Source organism: Narcine bancroftii, chromosome 3, assembly GCF_036971445.1.
Source record: "Narcine bancroftii isolate sNarBan1 chromosome 3, sNarBan1.hap1, whole genome shotgun sequence".
NCBI classification, from domain to species: domain Eukaryota; kingdom Metazoa; phylum Chordata; class Chondrichthyes; order Torpediniformes; family Narcinidae; genus Narcine; species Narcine bancroftii.
In genome coordinates, this window is record NC_091471.1 from 338,860,785 (window position 1) to 338,872,982 (window position 12,198).

Genomic DNA, 12,198 nt, shown 5'->3' on the forward strand with positions numbered 1-12,198 from the left:
TCAACAAAGATATATTGCTGACATTTCAGGCCTGAGCCTGAACTTCAAGGAGTAAGCAGAATGAGGCAAGAGCAGGAAATCTGAGAATTCAGACAATGCTGGCTTGGGGGAGGAATCTAGACCAACTAAAGGTGTTAATTGGTTATGAAGGGTAACAATTACAGTAGCAGGAGGCTTACACAAACAATGTGAGGAACCCAGTTTGAGGGGGGAGTGGCAAGATGGCAGAGTGGGAAGACGTGTGGTCACACCTTCCCCCAGTTAGACTTCTAAATACCCAAATCTAAAATTGGTAAAAGTGGTTAAAAATAATATTTACAGACTTTGGAATATTGGAGGATTGCAATGGCTGCAAATGCGAAAAAAATATAAAAGCTCAATTGCAAAAGAAATTACCTTACAAAAGTGTTGAAGAACTGAGGCCTACTTACCAAGTTGAAGCCACAGAGTCGTCGACTGGAGTCCACAAGCCTCAGAGGACTCATGTTCGGTTGAGTATTATGCCGGCACCGATTGCGCAATCGCAAGATGGTGCCGGCTCAGTGACAGGCTCGGCTGCCCAGACTCACACCCCCATGAGTCCGGGGGCGTGGGCAGATCAACCGAGCGAAAATAGATCCGCGAGTCTGTAATATTGCCTGGCGGTCCGGGAGCGCGCAGTGTAGCGTCAGAAGTCGTACCTGTGCAGTTGGTGACTTTACCGGGCATGTGCGGAGCATCACGGGTCCCGGGAACTACTGGACAAGGTGTGGACTGTGGGGGAGCCCAAACAGCGGCAGGCTGACGAAGTCGGCATGCTGTCAACGGGCGTCCGGACCCGCAGCCGCGATGGAAGAGGACTTATGATGTTAGAGGAGGAAGAAAGATCAACATTACAGGAACTTACACAGGAAGAAATGGGGACTGAGACCAGAAAAGGTAGGCCTCAAAGGAAGGGTGGTGGAACCTGGACTGAATTCTGTGTTCATAATTTTGGAAGGGATTGATCATCAAATGGAAAATATGTCAATACAGATGTCTACTCAGATGACTCAAGGATTTATGTAAGTGAAAACTAAAATTACTACTATATGTGAAGATATGACTTGTAATGTAGTTAAAAGTGATGTTAGTAGATGTATAAAATCAGTGGACACTGTACAAGATAACTTTTGAAAACTCTCATTCCTCTAACCATGATAAACAGTGATTTCAAAATGAATAATATGTTTTTAACATAGACTTTGTGTGATTTTACTGTTAGGAACAGTCTCCCGACATCCCGGCAGGGGTCGTTCACACAGGAATGACCAAAACTGCAAATCTCCGTTTCTGTCTGTGAGGTTAAATAGCACCCCGGCAGTGCGACACCGTGCGTCATATCCATTAGCCCCTTGGGCATGGAATGGCTGCAGTTCAGTTTAGACTGCAGGAAAATTTCTAGGAACCTAGGAGGTGAAATGTCAGAATGGGGATGACATTCTTATTCTCGTTGTGAGCTTTTTTCACAGCATGCATTCCGGGAAAATGGGAATAATTTCCTCGAACGCAGCGGCTGAGAAAAAGCCGCTGAGATAAATAATTGAGAGACTGACATGAAAACCAGTACAATTGTAGATCGCTCTAGCATGGTGGTGAATGATGACATTTCTGTCATTCATTATCAAAGAGATGCATCATAAAATCTTCCTTTTATATTTAAATTTTTAATTTAGATTTAGACAGGCAGCACGGTAACAGACACTTTCGGCCCATGAGCCTGTACTGCCCAATTACACCCAATTGACCTACAACTGGGGTACTTTTTGAAGGGTGGGAGGAAACCAGAGCCCTTGGAGGAAACCCACGCAGAATCAGGAAGAACGTACAAACTCCGAACAGACAGCGCTGGATTTTAACCCAGGTTACTGGCACTGTAACAGCAATGCAGTACCACCCAATGCATCAAGAAAAGACTCTACTGAGAAAATTAAGACTAATGGACTGTGTTGTCCAATCTCGTGGGCAGGAGGTAAGACTACTGATTATTGCAGCTGACTTTGTTAAAAGATGAGAATAATTAAGCACACTTGGGCTTTACGTGGCTAAGTTTTCATTTCCATTAACGTTAAATATCAGTTTAATTGACCACTGCTATTGTTGGCTGAGCAGCTATAATTTTAAATCCATGCGTTCAGCACCCACAAGTCCCAACACTAATCTCAGATTAAATCTGGGTAGAAAGGACATTGAGACTGTCTATACAGATAGACAGGAAATAGGCCCTTCAGCTCATCTAGTCCATGCCAAACCATTTCGTCCACTGAGTCCTATTAACTAGAAACATAAAAAATGAGGAGAGATGAATTGAAAATTGCAATAAATAAAATAAATAGGCTGCATTTGGATTTTTATGATGGAATTTTGTGATGTCATCTTGGACACATGTTAAATAACCACAGAAATGAATCTTCAAGAGCCCACTGACTAAAATGTCATCAGCTTGGATCTAATCCAAGAATTGCAAGTTGTGGTTTGCGCAAATGGGAGTATCATTGGTGAATGTGATTGATGACCAGGCTTCTTGCAGGATATTTGTTTTGCATTTTGATTTGGAGGCAACCATTAGGTGTTCTGAAATAGTCACTGACTGCAACTTGATCAAACAAGAGTGCTCAGTGTTAATAAGAATAATGGACATTTGTCTTGACAGCTTTGACAAACTACTGATGTGGGTTGGTATAAATAGCACTGGGAGGTATCTGTGCGTGACCTGATATAATTTCTATTTAAGTGATAGCGAAGGCAGCTATTACGAGCAACCAGTAAGTAATCCAATGTACCCGATTGTTAATCGAATTTTAATGTGAAATAATAATTTTAATGAATATGCTTAGCAAAGAGTTAATGAATTAGATGAGAAAATTCAGAGTTTGCCTTATAGCATGGTGGGAATGTAAGTACCTTTTAACATGACCTTCTCTGTGCTGTAGTGAGTTAGTAACTAACACCACAAAGAATGGAGTAAAAGTAGATACACCAAGAGTAAGGACACCCTGACATCTCCCAGCCATTTACAAACATCACAAGGGCGCCTCACCCGGACCCCTGCCCAAAGGTGTATAAAAGTGGGATGAACACTCCATATTCTTTGAGTGGGGATCAGTGCAGAGAACTCTTTCTTTGGGTCCCTCACTCCTGCTAGCGCTATCAAGGCTGAATAAAGAAACGGTTGTATGCTTAATTGGTTCGGCTGTGATCTGCAGTTTGTTGTTATTACAGCGTGGGCTGACTTCAACATTACTGCATCTTAACATTTTTATTACACACTGGTCTTGGAATCCACAGAGGATTGTGTCCATCATCAGTCATATTTTTGGTAACAAATATAAGGTTCATCTCATTACCTTTCTCACTGAAGGCACCTGCAGCATAGACACAATTGTTTGCTCTCAATATTGATGATTAAAATGCAATCAAATTATTATCTTGGTGTTACTTCAGTCAAGTTAAATAGTCATCCAAGAGATGGGACTGATAAAGATACATCAGGACGGGATCTCAAAGCAATCTCTTCACTTGTGCAATGCACATGCTGATGTAATTTATGAAATGCGGAAGCTAGGAGTGGCAAAAAGTTGCGGGAAGATAACTAATGGCTGTGAGACAAAGCCAGGTACACAATGGTAACAGAGGTGCTAAAGACTGACCACAATTAAGGTTTGAAGGCACATTGACGATGAAGCTCCCATCAGATGTAATAAGAACCAGGAGTTACACCACAGAGATAACAATCTAGTTCATGCATATGGAGGATCAGACTGAAGGGACATATGAAGACCTGCATCTGGCAGGACATTTCATCAACACAAGTATTTGGAGAACTTTGTACAAAAGTAAAGCTCACAGAAACTGATCAGTTGTCATTGGATGTGATTTTTGTTTTCTCTTTGCCATTGTTTTCATTATTAAAGGAGGAAGGTAACAAATTTAATATTGGTTGGTACCACTTGAAAAACTGTAATTTGTGGCAAACTGTTTTTTTAATGTTACTGCAAATGCTTCATTGCAGAAGTGGTTTGGGTGTCCAGAAGAAAATTCCAGGAAGTTCATACAATTGTACAACTGGACAAAACACCGTTCTTTGGTGGAAAAAAAATGCAGACACATAACAGACACGTCACACATATTTACAAGTGATCTGTATGCAGTATATACATGATAAATAAATATTGTGAAATCATAGTATATTCTCAGGGGGATTGTATGAGCCATTCATCAGGCATTCAGCGGTCTCACTCTCTGTGGGAAGAGACTGTTCCTCAGCCTGGTGGTTGGTTCTGGCTCTCTGACACTCCTGAATCTATTTCCTGATGGGAATAACTGGAAGATGCCAGGTGCGGGATGGTAGGGGTTCTTAAAGATTTTGCGAGCCCTCTTCAGAGAATGATGCCAATAGATCACGTCGATGGGGGAATTATTGCAGGGTGCTAAAGGTGTCATTGGTGAACGAAACACCTCCTAAAGCAAGATGCAATAATATTGGCCTCTAATATTTACTCCTGCGGTTTTGGCTGAAGTGAAATCAGTGTTCCCTCAAGTGCTGAACACTTCATCTTTTCAATCCTAGATCACCACTGAGTCTGAATGAAATCCCTTTTTTGGTCTCAACTTCCAAATATTTTCTATTTGCAAGCTTTCCTGCGCTGTATACACCTTAATAAATCTAAATGTCTTCCTTTAATTACCTCTGATAAAACTAAACAAAATCTTACCAAAGAAGTTTCCTAATAATTTATCCTTTAAATCTGTGGCATCGATCTGATTAACCAATGCTTTTCCCTCAAGGTTGGATCCCGAAAACCAACGTTATCAACCCAGTGTGGTCTGTCAGCCAGAAATGGTACAACCAAAGTTGTGGATTCCGACACATTGGAGAAAAAGAATACAACATTCCACAATCCAAATACAGGAGATGCTGGGAATAACAATTAGACTTTTAACACCATCAGACATGTGCAGGGATGACCTCCAAGTTTCCACTGACCTTAATTTTCCATCCAATTCCCAGTCTGTGCCTTTACAAGTCAACTCTATTCCAATGAACATAATCTTATCTCCTAACTTGTCAATTTAAGGAAACTAAAATCAATTTAAGATCTTCATGCAATCGACACCTCACATTTCCAGCTGTCAAATTTTCCTCCTCTCCTGCCTGCTCCTCCCCCTACCCTCTCCATTCGTAATTTGCCGGTTTATTCCTCTCCTATTTACATTTGCTCCTGGTGTATCTTGTCCTCCAGCCTTTATCAGCTTCTGTCAGCAGATGTCAATCCAAAATGCATCAAAAGCCTCTCCTTATCACAGACCTCCCTTTCTGCAACTTCAGACAGTTTTGCTTTAAATCTCTAATTCCAACCAATTTTAAAGAAAAATCTGACATTTTAATTCTAAATCAGAATTTACTGTCATGAACATATGCCACTAAATTAATTGTTTTGTGGCAGCACCAAAGATCCAAAAATTGCTATTCATTACGTTTTGAAAAAATAAATGAAGAGGGAAAGTGAAGTTGTGTCTGTGGTTCATTGTCCATTCAGAAAACTGATAGTAGAGGGTAAGAAGCTGTTTTTGTTCCACTGAGTGTCCGTCTTCAGACTCTGACACCTCCTTCCTGATGGCAACAGCGAGGAGAGGGTATGGCCTGGGTGGTGAGGGTCCTTAATAATAGAGACTGCTTTCTTGAGACTCTTGTAGATTCCTTAATAGAGTTAAGCCCATGGTGGCTCCTTGTGCATTGGCACCTCCATACAAGGATGCAACCAGTCAGAATACTCTTTAGAAATTTACAAGAATGGTGACATACCATATCTCATCAAACTCCTAAGAATAGCCGCTGGTGAACCTTTTTCATGTTTGCATCAACATGACGGCCCCAGGATAGATCTTCAGAGATGTTGACACCCAGGAATTTGAAATTCTTTACCCCTTTCCACTGCCAATGAAGACTGCTTTATGTTCTCCTGGTTTCCCTTTCCTGACGTCCATTATCAGTTCCTTAGTTTCGCTAACATTGAGAGCAAGGTTTTGGTTGTGACACCACTCAACGAGCTGATCTATTTCCCTCCTGTACACTTCCTCACTTCTGTCTTTTATCCTGCTGACGACTGTGGTGTCATCAGCAAATTTGTAGATGGCATTTGAATCGTGCCTGGCCACACAGACATGGGTGCAGAGAGAGTAGAGCTGAGCACGGGTTCACCTGTGTTGATTGTCAGTGAGAGGAGACGTTGTTACCAATTCACACAAATTGGTCAAGGATCTAGTTGCAAAGGGAGGTGCTGAGGCCCAGGTTTTGAAGCCATACTGAGGGTATGATGGTGTTGAAAGCCGAGCCGTAATCAAAATTCAAGATTGAAGATTGATTATTGTCATGTAATAAAACCAGTGCAATATTGTCATGTAATAAAGATAGTGCAATATTACACTTTGTCTGCTGTCTTGCAGACAGATTCACTATCAGCAGAAATTGCCTGGAGCACCTCTTAAAGAGAGAGAAAGAGAAGCAAAAGAGAGTCCCTTCAGTGTCCTCGTGGATTCGACTCCAGCCCCCGCAGCCACACAGAGTCCACTCCAAAACCATCAGCATTCCAAGCTCCAGATCCGAACCTCCGGCACGATCAGGCAACCTTCAGTGCCCTCAGCATCCTCTTGCATCCCTTCAGCCGGTCTCGAGCCTGTCTCCAGCAGTCCGCAGCCTGGTGAGAATCCCTCAACCTCAGTCGCCAGCCCCCGCCTCCTGCATGCGCTCCTCGTCTCAAGTCATCAACAGCCCACCCCTGTAGGTTTACTTCAGCCAGAGAATCACTCACTGTTCTGCCACCATGGTCACTGTCCTGGGGCTCATATTCTCTGCTTCTCCTTCTCAAATGGGGTGCATTTTTGGTGTGCTGCGCCAGTCCTCTGCTTCCCCGGAGCCTGTGATTCCTTGTTGATTGTAGGCACCACCATCTTGAGCGCAGAATTTTTAAATAAAACTACCATCAGCTCCATTACCAGGCCGCTTAAATCCTGCATAGAGCTGAAGGCAGTCAGACTGGGTGGCTGGACCCCACAGAAGAGCTTGTGTTTCCGCTCCCTGCTCTCCCAGGGTCCGTACCAGAGACAGCACTTCTGTTAAAGCAGCTCCTGCAGCGGCCGTCATGTGTTGCTGTTTTCTTGCTGATCCAGGACTCAGTGGAGCACCAGTGAGATCACATCTGCTGTGGAGTGATCGTGGCGCTAGACGAATTGCAATGGGTCCAGATCTTTACTTAGCTACGAGTTAATTCTGGCATGGCCAACCTCTCAGAGCATTTTATCACAGTCGATGTGAATGCTGCTGGGTGATTGTCATTGAGGCAGCTCACCCTACCTTGAGCACTGGTATGACTGCTGCCCTTATGAAGAAGCTGGCAACCTCTCTGACTGCAGCAGTGAGAGATTGGAGATATTCCTTGATCCACAGATGTTGCCTTGCACATTGTTATTTCTAGCATTTTCTCCTTTGTTTAGGATTTTGTTAGTTTATACCCTGTGCTTATTTAACTGCTTGGTGTTCCTGAATAATCAATACCCACACTCTTACATAGAAACATTGAAACATAGAAGATAGGAGCAGGAGTAGGTCATTCGACCCTTCGAGCCTGCTCCGCCATTCAACGAGATCATGGCTGATCTTAAAGTTCAGTACCCCGTCCCCGCCTTCTCTCCGTAACCTTTAATACCCTTATACTGAAGAAATAGATCTAATTCCCTCTTAAATATATTTAATGAACCTGCCTCCACTGCCCTCTGTGGCAATGAATTCCACAGATTCACCACCCTCTGGGTCAAGAAATTCCTCCTCATCTCGGTCCTAAATGGTTTGCCTATTATCCTCAAACCATGGCCCCGGGTTCTGGATTTTCCCATCCTTGGAAACATCCCATCTACATCCATTCTGTCCAGTCCTGCCAGAATTTTATATGTCTCTATGAGATCCCCTCTCAATCTTCTAAACTCCAGCGAGTACAATCCCAATTTGCGCAATCTTTCCTCATAAGTCATTCCTGCCATTCCAGGTATCAGCCTGGTGAATCGCCTCTGCACTCCCTCCATTGCAAGAACATCCTTCCTTAGATAAGGTGACCAAAACTGCACACAATACTCCAGGTGGGGTCTCACCAAGGTCCTGTACAGCTGCAGTAAGGTATCCTTGTTCCTATACTCAAACCCTCTTGATATGAAGGCCAACATACCATTTGCCTTTTTAACCGCCTGCTGAACCTGCATGCTCGCCTTCAGAGACTGGTGTACAAGTACCCCTAGGTTTCTCTGCACTTCCCCATCTCTTAATCTATTGCCATTCAAATAGTAATCTGCCCTCTGGTTTGTATTACCAAAGTGGATAACCTCACATTTATCCACAATGTAGTGCATTTGCCATGTATCTGCCCAGTCCCTCAATTTATCCAAATCACACTGGAGCTTCCTGACCCCCTCTTCCGTGCGCACAACCACTCCTAGTTTAGTGTCATCTGCAAATTTGGAGATATTACATCCAATCCCCTCATCCAGATCATTAATGTAAATTGTGAACAGCTGGGGTTCCAGTACAGATCCCTGTGGTACCCCACTGGTCATCGCCTGCCACTCAGTAAGACAATATTCTGATATGGAAATTATGATAACTGTGATAACTGTCTAGGATGCCGATTTTTAACTTTAAAAAAAGTTTTAAAAATTTAGCACAGTCACAGACCATTTCAGCCCATGAGTCCGTGCCGCCCATTTTACACCCCATTAACCCACACCCCCAGAATGTTTTGAACGGTGGGAGGAAACCGGAGGCCCCAGAGAAAGCGCACGCAGACACGGGGTGAAAAATATCCTTGCAGACAGCGTGGGACTCAAACCGCAGTCCGGTGCCAATCACTGAGGCTGTGTTCGAAAGGCGGTCCGGTCCCGATCACTGGTGCTGTAAAGGGGATGCGCCAACTGTGCCGTGCGATAACGGTGAATGTTTATTATCTATTGTTTCCTAATTATTGTCACTTTTAATTCAATCGAACATATTATTGCACTTGTTTTAGTTGATTTTATAGCAATTTTATATTTTTTACAAAGAATCTGTTCAGACGAAGCAAGTCAGACCTTTGGTTCATATGTATATATGTATAATAAAACTCATCATTATCTGATTTTCCCGTGGGCTCCATTTGCCATGGGTTTTCCATACTGCTCAGTGATCCGACTCATCACTTGAAGTTACAAGAAATTCACCAGCCTTGCGTTAATTAGTTGCAATAGAAAGAGCATTTCAGCTGGCTTGTCCAGTGTTTCTTGCTAGAAAAATGGCTGTGAGGACTGAAACCATTCACTCAGAAAACTGTTAATCCACAGCACATATCATTGCTTTATTTAGAATCAGGGCAAATAGGTTATTCTGTCTCACTGCATCACAGGGTAAACTATGACCCGAGATATGGGAACTGTTTGTAAATATTCAATTCGCCACATTATTTTCCATACCTTATATTGTAACCTTTTTAACTTTTGAGCAAAACGATTCCTCCATATAAAAGATGAATATTAGCATGAATGGACTGTATATTACCTTTATAAAATATGTAACAGACTTGAAGTAAGAATATCAAATGATTCAACAAATATTTAGGTAGTTAGCTGAACGGCATACCAGATCTCTCGTTCGCCCTTTGCTAAAAGTTCCATTTGGGCAGATTTAATTTTCCTGAGGTTTTGGCCTTTCCCATTGTAGAGAAATTTGGTGAATTCCTGAAGAGGAAATTCTGTGTATTCTAATTATTGCCTTTTTTTTCAATTTTCCATCACCTTTGACAACCTGGAAGATTATGTGTTGGATACGGAGGCTGCTGGGGTGTTAGGTGAGGATAAGGGAGATTCTAGTGTTTGTTGCATCCACCGAAGGCAGAATGCAACAAATATGGAATGACCCCCCCCCCCTTTTCCTCACCTACCATGCATCAGCCTCCACATCTAACACATTATCCTCTGGAATTTCCAGCACTTATGACTGGATCCCACAACCAGACATCTTCCCCTCTCTACCTTCAATAGGGATCGCTCCATCCATGACAAGCTCGTGCACTGATCCATCCCCACCAATTCCCCCCTCTTCCACCTCCCCTCAGAACCTTTCAATGTGGCTGCAGGAGGTGTCACACTTACGCCAACACCTTCTCCCTCACCTTGGTCCGGGGCCCCAAATAGGCCTTTCAGGTGAAGCAACACTTGTGTATCTGCAGGAATAATTTACTGCATCCGGTGCTCCCTTTATATCCTTCTCTACATCAGAGAGACTGGGCACAGATTGCGAGATCACTTCATTGAGCACCTTTGCTCTGTCTACACCAATGACAGAGACCTCCCAGTGGCCATCCATTTCAGTTCTATGTCACACTCCCACACTCGCATGTCTGTCCATGGCCTTATGTACTATCCCACCAAGATCACCCATAAATTGGAGGAACACTGCCTGATTTTCCTTCTGGGCACCCTCCAGCCAGATGGAATTAACATTGACTTTTCTGGTTCCTGATAACCTGCTCTCCTCTTCCTTCCTCCTTCCCCTTTCTAGTTCTTCTCCCTACCTACCTTCACCCAGCCATCCCTTAAATTGCTGCTATCCCCTCTTTCCCCTCTCCACATATCACCTCCTGTATATGCGACCAGCCCTTACCCCCACCCCACCTCCCCAACTCTTTCGTTCGGACGCCTGCTGACATTTTTCCATACCACATGCCCAAAACGTTAGTTATGTATTTTTACCTTTGCTGTATAAAGGACACACGCGTTTACTCCTGCCATGGCCGAGTAAAGGCGATGCAGCATTGGTTGAGGATCCGAAAGAAAAGTTCTAGTAGAATTTTTTTTTAAGACTGGATAGAACTCTGCAATGGAGTTCACAGTTGTTAGTGTTTAGACTATTGGTTTTTGAGGTGTGTATTAAACTCTGAAATATACTAATCGGTTCTCATTTACTCGGCTGCGGCAGGAATAAACGCACGCAAGCCGATTCCAGGGCGCACCACTCCATAACTGTGGACAGCGGTCGTAGATCTCCAGAAATGGTTCGACCTAAAAGGGGAGGCAGGCCTCTTCAGCCCGGTTAAGCAACCTGCATAGGAGAAGGTCACTCCGATATAAAACCTACGACCCAAGGACCTCGCTGCCACGACTCAGCTTGCTTGGCCATGGAACACAAACCATGGGTGTAAAGGGTGGGGCCATTACTGCACACACTGCACTCCACCTAAAAGCTCATTTGCGCAGGCCCGAGGACAGGTCCATGTCCTCCCCCTCAAAAGATGCACACAAACTCAAGCTAGCATGCTGGAAGATCAGAACAATGCTAGACAAGGCTGACAGCCACCGACCCGAACGTTGGTCTGCCCTCATCACACATGAACTCCTCAGACTCGATATCGACATAGCCGCTCTCAGCGAAGTCCACCTTGCAGATGTAGGCAGCCTCCAAGAACACGGCGCAGGCTACACACTCTACTGGTCTGGCAAGCCTCAGGCTGAACGACGCCTATCTGGTGTTGGCTTCATGGTCAAGAACTCCATTGCCTCCAAACTCGAAAACCTCCCAACAGGCCACTCTGACCGGATCATGTCCATGCGACTCCCCCTTCAAAACAAGCGACACATCACTCTCATCAGTGTCTATGCTCCAACCCTTCAGGCGGAACCAGCAGAAAAGGACAAGTTCTACTCTGATCTGCGCAACCTCATCCAAAGCACCGCTACAGCCGACAAGGTTGTCATCCTTGGCAACTTCAACGCTCGTGTCGGCAAAGACTCAGACACCTGGCCAGGAATCCTTGGCAAGCATGGTGTCGGCAAGTGCAATGACAACGGGCGCCTCCTGTTGGAACTCTACGCAGAACAGCGGCTTGTCATTACTAACACCTTTTTCCAGCAGAGAGACAGCCTGAAGACTACATGGATGCATCCCCGATCCAATCACTGGCACCTCCTGGACTACGTTCTGGTGCGAGGAAGAGACAAACGAGATGTGCTCCATACCAGGGTCATGCCCAGCGCAGAATGCCACACTGACCACCGGCTTGTTCGCTGCAAGCTCAATCTTCACTTCAAGCCAAAGTTTAAAAATAGCGGAGCCCCCAGAAAGAGGTTCAATGTTGGAAACTTGCAGTCAGACGTAGTGAGAGG